The sequence below is a fragment of the Salvelinus fontinalis genome, chromosome 27 (assembly GCF_029448725.1).
Source record: "Salvelinus fontinalis isolate EN_2023a chromosome 27, ASM2944872v1, whole genome shotgun sequence".
Taxonomy (NCBI): Eukaryota; Metazoa; Chordata; class Actinopteri; order Salmoniformes; family Salmonidae; genus Salvelinus; species Salvelinus fontinalis.
Window position 1 is genome coordinate 25,661,351 of NC_074691.1, and position 12,264 is coordinate 25,673,614.

The 12,264-nt window shown below is 38.3% G+C and overlaps 1 protein-coding gene across 1 annotated transcript in view; it reads left to right on the forward strand.

Moving 5' to 3' along the window:
- Positions 1 to 12,264, forward strand: part of LOC129825657 (1-phosphatidylinositol 4,5-bisphosphate phosphodiesterase beta-4-like) — a 149,865-nt gene that overhangs the window by 109,023 nt on the left and 28,578 nt on the right. The window lies entirely within an intron of this gene.

The window sequence follows — 12,264 nt, forward strand, 5'->3', positions numbered from 1 at the left end:
AAACACACACATGGATAGATTCACATACAAACACACACATGGATAGATTCACATACAAACACACACATGGATAGATTCACATGCAAACACACACATGGATAGATTCACATGCAAACACACACATGGATAGATTCACATACAAACACACACATGGATAGATTCACATACAAACACACACATGGATAGATTCACATGCGACACACACATGGATAGATTCACATACAAACACACACATGGATAGATTCACATACAAACACACACATGGATAGATTCACATGCAAACACACACATGGATAGATTCACATACAAACACACACATGGATAGATTCACATCCTACACACACATGGATAGATTCACATACAAACACACACATGGATAGATTCACATGCGACACACACACATGGATAGATTCACATCCGACACACACATGGATAGATTCACATACAAACACACACATGGATAGATTCACATCCGACACACACATGGATAGATTCACATACAAACACACACATGGATAGATTCACATACAAACACACACATGGATAGATTCACATGTGACACACACATGGATAGATTCACATACAAACACACACATGGATAGATTCACATGCGACACACACATGGATAGATTCACATGCAAACACACACATGGATAGATTCACATGTGACACACACATGGATAGATTCACATACAAACACACACATGGATAGATTCACATGCGACACACACATGGATAGATTCACATGCAAACACACACATGGATAGATTCACATGCAAACACACACATGGATAGATTCACATACAAACACACACATGGATAGATTCACATACAAACACACACATAGATAGATTCACATACAAACACACACATGGATAGATTCACATGCAAACACACACGTGGATAGATTCACATACAAACACACACATGGATAGATTCACATGCGACACACATGGATAGATTCACATACAAACACACACATGGATAGATTCACATACTAACACACACATGGATAGATTCACATACAAACACACACATGGATAGATTCACATACAAACACACACATGGATAGATTCACATACAAACACACACATGGATAGATTCACATACAAACATACACATGGATAGATTCACATACAAACACACACATGGATAGATTCACATACAAACACACACATGGATAGATTCACATACAAACACACACATGGATAGATTCACATGCAAACACACACATGGATAGATTCACATGCAAACACACACATGGATAGATTCACATGCAAACACACACATGGATAGATTCACATACAAACACACACATGGATAGATTCACATGCGACACACACATGGATAGATTCACATACAAACACACACATGGATAGATTCACATACAAACACACACATGGATAGATTCACATACAAACACACACATGGATAGATTCACATACAAACACACACATGGATAGATTCACATACAAACACACACATGGATAGATTCACATACAAACACACACATGGATAGATTCACATACAAACACACACATGGATAGATTCACATACAAACACACACATGGATAGATTCACATACAAACACGCACATGGATAGATTCACATGCAAACACACACATGGATAGATTCACATGCAAACACACACATGGATAGATTCACATGCAAACACACACATGGATAGATTCACATGCAAACACACACATGGATAGATTCACATACAAACACACACATGGATAGATTCACATACAAACACACACATGGATAGATTCACATACAAACACACACATGGATAGATTCACATACAAACACACACATGGATAGATTCACATGCAAACACACACATGGATAGATTCACATGCAAACACACACATGGATAGATTCACATACAAACACACACATGGATAGATTCACATACAAACACACACATAGATAGATTCACATACAAACACACACATGGATAGATTCACATGCAAACACACACATGGATAGATTCACATGCAAACACACACATGGATAGATTCACATGCAAACACACACATGGATAGATTCACATACAAACACACACATGGATAGATTCACATACAAACACACACATGGATAGATTCACATACAAACACACACATGGATAGATTCACATGTGACACACACATGGATAGATTCACATACAAACACACACATGGATAGATTCACATACAAACACACACATGGATAGATTCACATACAAACACACACATGGATAGATTCACATACAAACACACACATGGATAGATTCACATACAAACACACACATGGATAGATTCACATACAAACACACACATGGATAGATTCACATACAAACACACACATGGATAGATTCACATGCAAACACACACATAGATAGATTCACATACAAACACACACATGGATAGATTCACATACAAACACACACATGGATAGATTCACATGCAAACACACACATGGATAGATTCACATGCGACACACACATGGATAGATTCACATACAAACACACACATGGATAGATTCACATGCAAACACACACATAGATAGATTCACATACAAACACACACATGGATAGATTCACATGCAAACACACACATGGATAGATTCACATGCGACACACACATGGATAGATTCACATACAAACACACACATGGATAGATTCACATACAAACACACACATGGATAGATTCACATGCAAACACACACATGGATAGATTCACATGCGACACACACATGGATAGATTCACATGCGACACACACATGGATAGATTCACATACAAACACACACGGATAGATTCACATACAAACACACACATGGATAGATTCACATACAAACACACACATGGATAGATTCACATGCGACACACACATGGATAGATTCACATACAAACACACACATGGATAGATTCACATGCAAACACACACATGGATAGATTCACATGCGACACACACATGGATAGATTCACATGCAAACACACACATGGATAGATTCACATGCAAACACACACATGGATAGATTCACATACAAACACACACATGGATAGATTCACATACAAACACACACATAGATAGATTCACATACAAACACACACATGGATAGATTCACATGCAAACACACACATGGATAGATTCACATGCAAACACACACATGGATAGATTCACATGCAAACACACACATGGATAGATTCACATACAAACACACACATGGATAGATTCACATACAAACACACACATGGATAGATTCACATACAAACACACACATGGATAGATTCACATGTGACACACACATGGATAGATTCACATACAAACACACACATGGATAGATTCACATACAAACACACACATGGATAGATTCACATACAAACACACACATGGATAGATTCACATACAAACACACACATGGATAGATTCACATACAAACACACACATGGATAGATTCACATACAAACACACACATGGATAGATTCACATACAAACACACACATGGATAGATTCACATGCAAACACACACATAGATAGATTCACATACAAACACACACATGGATAGATTCACATACAAACACACACATGGATAGATTCACATGCAAACACACACATGGATAGATTCACATGCGACACACACATGGATAGATTCACATACAAACACACACATGGATAGATTCACATGCAAACACACACATAGATAGATTCACATACAAACACACACATGGATAGATTCACATGCAAACACACACATGGATAGATTCACATGCGACACACACATGGATAGATTCACATACAAACACACACATGGATAGATTCACATACAAACACACACATGGATAGATTCACATGCAAACACACACATGGATAGATTCACATGCGACACACACATGGATAGATTCACATGCGACACACACATGGATAGATTCACATACAAACACACACGGATAGATTCACATACAAACACACACATGGATAGATTCACATACAAACACACACATGGATAGATTCACATGCGACACACACATGGATAGATTCACATACAAACACACACATGGATAGATTCACATGCAAACACACACATGGATAGATTCACATGCGACACACACATGGATAGATTCACATGCAAACACACACATGGATAGATTCACATGCAAACACACACATGGATAGATTCACATACAAACACACACATGGATAGATTCACATGTGACACACACATGGATAGATTCACATGCGACACACACATGGATAGATTCACATACAAACACACACATGGATAGATTCACATACAAACACACACATGGATAGATTCACATGCAAACACACACATGGATAGATTCACATGTGACACACACATGGATAGATTCACATGCGACACACACATGGATAGATTCACATGTGACACACACATGGATAGATTCACATGTGACACACACATGGATAGATTCACATGTGACACACACATGGATAGTTTCACATGCGACACACACATGGATAGATTCACATACAAACACACACATGGATAGATTCACATACAAACACACACATGGATAGATTCACATGCAAACACACACATGGATAGATTCACATGCAAACACACACATGGATAGATTCACATACAAACACACACATGGATAGATTCACATACAAACACACACATGGATAGATTCACATACAAACAAACACATGGATAGATTCACATGCAAACACACACATGGATAGATTCACATGCAAACACACACATGGATAGATTCACATGTGACACACACATGGATAGATTCACATGCGACACACACATGGATAGATTCACATACAAACACACACATGGATAGATTCACATGCAAACACACACATGGATAGATTCACATACAAACACACACATGGATAGATTCACATACAAACACACACATGGATAGATTCACATACAAACACACACATGGATAGATTCACATGCAAACACACACATGGATAGATTCACATACAAACACACACATGGATAGATTCACATACAAACACACACATGGATAGATTCACATACAAACACACACATGGATAGATTCACATACAAACACACACATGGATAGATTCACATGCGACACACACATGGATAGATTCACATACAAACACACACATGGATAGATTCACATGCAAACACACACATGGATAGATTCACATACAAACACACACATGGATAGATTCACATACAAACACACACATGGATAGATTCACATGCGACACACACATGGATAGATTCACATGCAAACACACACATGGATAGATTCACATACAAACACACACATATATAGATTCACATACAAACACACACATGCATAGATTCACATGCGACACACACACATGGATAGATTCACATACAAACACACACATGGATAGATTCACATACAAACACACACATGCATAGATTCACATGCGACACACACACATGGATAGATTCACATACAAACACACACATGGATAGATTCACATACAAACAAACACATGCATAGATTCACATGCGACACACACATGGATAGATTCACATACAAACACACACATGGATAGATTCACATGCAAACACACACATGGATAGATTCACATACAAACACACACATGGATAGATTCACATGCAAACACACACATGGATAGATTCACATACAAACACACACATGGATAGATTCACATACAAACACACACATGGATAGATTCACATACAAACACACACATGGATAGATTCACATACAAACACACACATGGATAGATTCACATACAAACACACACATGGATAGATTCACATACAAACACACACATGGATAGATTCACATACAAACACACACATGGATAGATTCACATACAAACACACACATGGATAGATTCACATACAAACACACACATGGATAGATTCACATGCAAACACACACATGGATAGATTCACATGCAAACACACACATGGATAGATTCACATGCAAACACACACATGGATAGATTCACATGCAAACACACACATGGATAGATTCACATACAAACACACACATGGATAGATTCACATACAAACACACACATGGATAGATTCACATACAAACACACACATGGATAGATTCACATGCAAACACACACATGGATAGATTCACATGTGACACACACATGGATAGATTCACATACAAACACACACATGGATAGATTCACATACAAACACACACATGGATAGATTCACATACAAACACACACATGGATAGATTCACTTACAAACACACACATGGATAGATTCACATGCAAACACACACATGGATAGATTCACATACAAACACACATGGATAGATTTACATACAAACACACACATGGATAGATTCACATGTGACACACACATGGATAGATTCACATACAAACACACACATGGATAGATTCACATGTGACACACACATGGATAGATTCACATGTGACACACACATGGATAGATTTACATACAAACACACACATGGATAGATTCACATGCAAACACACACATGGATAGATTCACATGCAAACACACACATGGATAGATTCACATGCAAACACACACATGGATAGATTCACATACAAACACACACATGGATAGATTCACATACAAACACACACATGGATAGATTCACATACAAACACACACATGGATAGATTCACATACAAACACACACATGGATAGATTCACATGCAAACACACACATGGATAGATTCACATGCAAACACACACATGGATAGATTCACATACAAACACACACATGGATAGATTCACATGCGACACACACATGGATAGATTCACATACAAACATACACATGGATAGATTCACATACAAACACACACATGGATAGATTCACATACAAACACACACATGGATAGATTCACATACAAACACACACATGGATAGATTCACATACAAACACACACATGGATAGATTCACATACAAACACACACATGGATAGATTCACATACAAACACACACATGGATAGATTCACATGTGACACACACATGGATAGATTCACATACAAACACACACATGGATAGATTCACATACAAACACACACATGGATAGATTCACATACAAACACACACATGGATAGATTCACATACAAACACACACATGGATAGATTCACATACAAACACACACATGGATAGATTCACATACAAACACACACATGGATAGATTCACATACAAACACACACATGGATAGATTCACATGCAAACACACACATAGATAGATTCACATACAAACACACACATGGATAGATTCACATACAAACACACACATGGATAGATTCACATGCAAACACACACATGGATAGATTCACATGCGACACACACATGGATAGATTCACATACAAACACACACATGGATAGATTCACATGCAAACACACACATAGATAGATTCACATACAAACACACACATGGATAGATTCACATGCAAACACACACATGGATAGATTCACATGCGACACACACATGGATAGATTCACATACAAACACACACATGGATAGATTCACATACAAACACACACATGGATAGATTCACATGCAAACACACACATGGATAGATTCACATGCGACACACACATGGATAGATTCACATGCGACACACACATGGATAGATTCACATACAAACACACACGGATAGATTCACATACAAACACACACATGGATAGATTCACATACAAACACACACATGGATAGATTCACATGCGACACACACATGGATAGATTCACATACAAACACACACATGGATAGATTCACATGCAAACACACACATGGATAGATTCACATGCGACACACACATGGATAGATTCACATGCAAACACACACATGGATAGATTCACATGCAAACACACACATGGATAGATTCACATACAAACACACACATGGATAGATTCACATGTGACACACACATGGATAGATTCACATGCGACACACACATGGATAGATTCACATACAAACACACACATGGATAGATTCACATACAAACACACACATGGATAGATTCACATGCAAACACACACATGGATAGATTCACATGTGACACACACATGGATAGATTCACATGCGACACACACATGGATAGATTCACATGTGACACACACATGGATAGATTCACATGTGACACACACATGGATAGATTCACATGTGACACACACATGGATAGTTTCACATGCGACACACACATGGATAGATTCACATACAAACACACACATGGATAGATTCACATACAAACACACACATGGATAGATTCACATGCAAACACACACATGGATAGATTCACATGCAAACACACACATGGATAGATTCACATACAAACACACACATGGATAGATTCACATACAAACACACACATGGATAGATTCACATACAAACAAACACATGGATAGATTCACATGCAAACACACACATGGATAGATTCACATGCAAACACACACATGGATAGATTCACATGTGACACACACATGGATAGATTCACATGCGACACACACATGGATAGATTCACATACAAACACACACATGGATAGATTCACATACAAACACACACATGGATAGATTCACATGCAAACACACACATGGATAGATTCACATACAAACACACACATGGATAGATTCACATACAAACACACACATGGATAGATTCACATACAAACACACACATGGATAGATTCACATGCAAACACACACATGGATAGATTCACATACAAACACACACATGGATAGATTCACATACAAACACACACATGGATAGATTCACATACAAACACACACATGGATAGATTCACATACAAACACACACATGGATAGATTCACATGCGACACACACATGGATAGATTCACATACAAACACACACATGGATAGATTCACATGCAAACACACACATGGATAGATTCACATACAAACACACACATGGATAGATTCACATACAAACACACACATGGATAGATTCACATGCGACACACACATGGATAGATTCACATGCAAACACACACATGGATAGATTCACATACAAACACACACATGCATAGATTCACATACAAACACACACATGCATAGATTCACATGCGACACACACACATGGATAGATTCACATACAAACACACACATGGATAGATTCACATACAAACACACACATGCATAGATTCACATGCGACACACACACATGGATAGATTCACATACAAACACACACATGGATAGATTCACATACAAACACACACATGCATAGATTCACATGCGACACACACATGGATAGATTCACATACAAACACACACATGGATAGATTCACATGCAAACACACACATGGATAGATTCACATACAAACACACACATGGATAGATTCACATGCAAACACACACATGGATAGATTCACATACAAACACACACATGGATAGATTCACATACAAACACACACATGGATAGATTCACATACAAACACACACATGGATAGATTCACATACAAACACACACATGGATAGATTCACATACAAACACACACATGGATAGATTCACATACAAACACACACATGGATAGATTCACATACAAACACACACATGGATAGATTCACATACAAACACACACATGGATAGATTCACATACAAACACACACATGGATAGATTCACATGCAAACACACACATGGATAGATTCACATGCAAACACACACATGGATAGATTCACATGCAAACACACACATGGATAGATTCACATGCAAACACACACATGGATAGATTCACATACAAACACACACATGGATAGATTCACATACAAACACACACATGGATAGATTCACATACAAACACACACATGGATAGATTCACATGCAAACACACACATGGATAGATTCACATGTGACACACACATGGATAGATTCACATACAAACACACACATGGATAGATTCACATACAAACACACACATGGATAGATTCACATACAAACACACACATGGATAGATTCACTTACAAACACACACATGGATAGATTCACATACAAACACACATGGATAGATTTACATACAAACACACACATGGATAGATTCACATGTGACACACACATGGATAGATTCACATGTGACACACACATGGATAGATTTACATACAAACACACACATGGATAGATTCACATGTGACACACACATGGATAGATTCACATGCGACACACACATGGATAGATTCACATGCGACACACACATGGATAGATTCACATGTGACACACACATGGATAGATTCACATGTGACACACACATGGATAGATTCACATGCGACACACACATGGATAGATTCACTTGCGACACACACATGGATAGATTCACATGCGACACACACATGGATAGATTCACATGTGACACACACATGGATAGATTCACATGTGACACACACATGGATAGATTCACATGCGACACACACATGGATAGATTCACATGCGACACACACATGGATAGATTCACATGCGACACACACATGGATAGATTCACATGCGACACACACATGGATAGATTCACATGCGACACACACATGGATAGATTCACATGCGACACACACATGGATAGATTCACATACAAACACACACATGGATAGATTCACATACAAACACACACATGGATAGATTCACATACAAACACACACATGGATAGATTCACATGCAAACACACACATGGATAGATTCACATACAAACACACACATGGATAGATTCACATACAAACACACACATGGATAGATTCACATGTGACACACACATGGATAGATTCACATGCGACACACACATGGATAGATTCACATACAAACACACACATGGATAGATTCACATACAAACACACACATGGATAGATTCACATGCAAACACACACATGGATAGATTCACATGCAAACACACACATGGATAGATTCACATACAAACACACACATGGATAGATTCACATACAAACACACACATGGATAGATTCACATACAAACACACACATGGATAGATTCACATACAAACACACACATGGATAGATTCACATGCGACACACACATGGATAGATTCACATACAAACACACACATGGATAGATTCACATACAAACACACACATGGATAGATTCACATGAGACACACACATGGATAGATTCACATACAAACACACACATGGATAGATTCACATACAAACACACACATGGATAGATTCACATGAGACACACACATGGATAGATTCACATACAAACACACACATGGATAGATTCACATGAGACACACACATGGATAGATTCACATACAAACACACACATGGATAGATTCACATACAAACACACACATGGATAGATTCACATGAGACACACACATGGATAGATTCACATACAAACACACACATGGATAGATTCACATGAGACACACACATGGATAGATTCACATACAAACACACACATGGATAGATTCACATACAAACACACACATGGATAGATTCACATACAGACTGTACTTATTATTTGCTTCCTGTTGATGAAGTGTCATGTTACCCCCTACAGCACACATGCGCTTACAGACACTATCTCTCTGCCTCTCTATCTCTCTTCCTGTCTATCTATCTAGGGAGTTTTTCCTAGCCACCGTGCTTCTACACCTGCATTTCTTGCTGTTTGGGGTTTTAGGCTGGGTTTCTGTATAGCACTTCGAGATATTAGCTGATGTACGAAGGGCTATAATTTGTACGAAGGGCTATGATTTGATCTCTCTATATGTCTCCCTTTCTTTCTCTCTCTCTCACTCTTCCTGTCAATTTCAATTTAAGGAGCTTTATTGGCATGGGAAACATATGTTTACATTACCAAAGCAAGTGAAATAGATAATAAACAAAAGTGAAATAAACAATAAAAAAATCAACAGTAAACATTACACTCACAAAATTTCCAGAAGGATAAAGGCATTTCAAATGTCATGTTATGTTGTAACAGTGGCTCTCTCTCGCTCTCTCTCTTCATCTGTCACACACACACACACACACTGTGATCCCTGTAGTCAGCAGATGCTGCCCCATGTCTGAGGGTGATGGGGTTGGAACATATGGCTCCCTGTGAGTGGGCATGTGTAGGGCTGGAGGGGATGAGGGTCGGGGTAGAGAGAGAGAGGGAGGAGAGGAGGAAGAGATGTCAGTAAGGTGGAAGATTCCCCCCTTTTCTCTTCTCTCTCCCTCTGGTTTGAGCACAGCAACACTGCAGAATATGACTCTTGAATTGTTGAAGAAATCAACATGTCACAAATGAATTTAATCAACCAGAAAAATAATCTGTGTGTGTA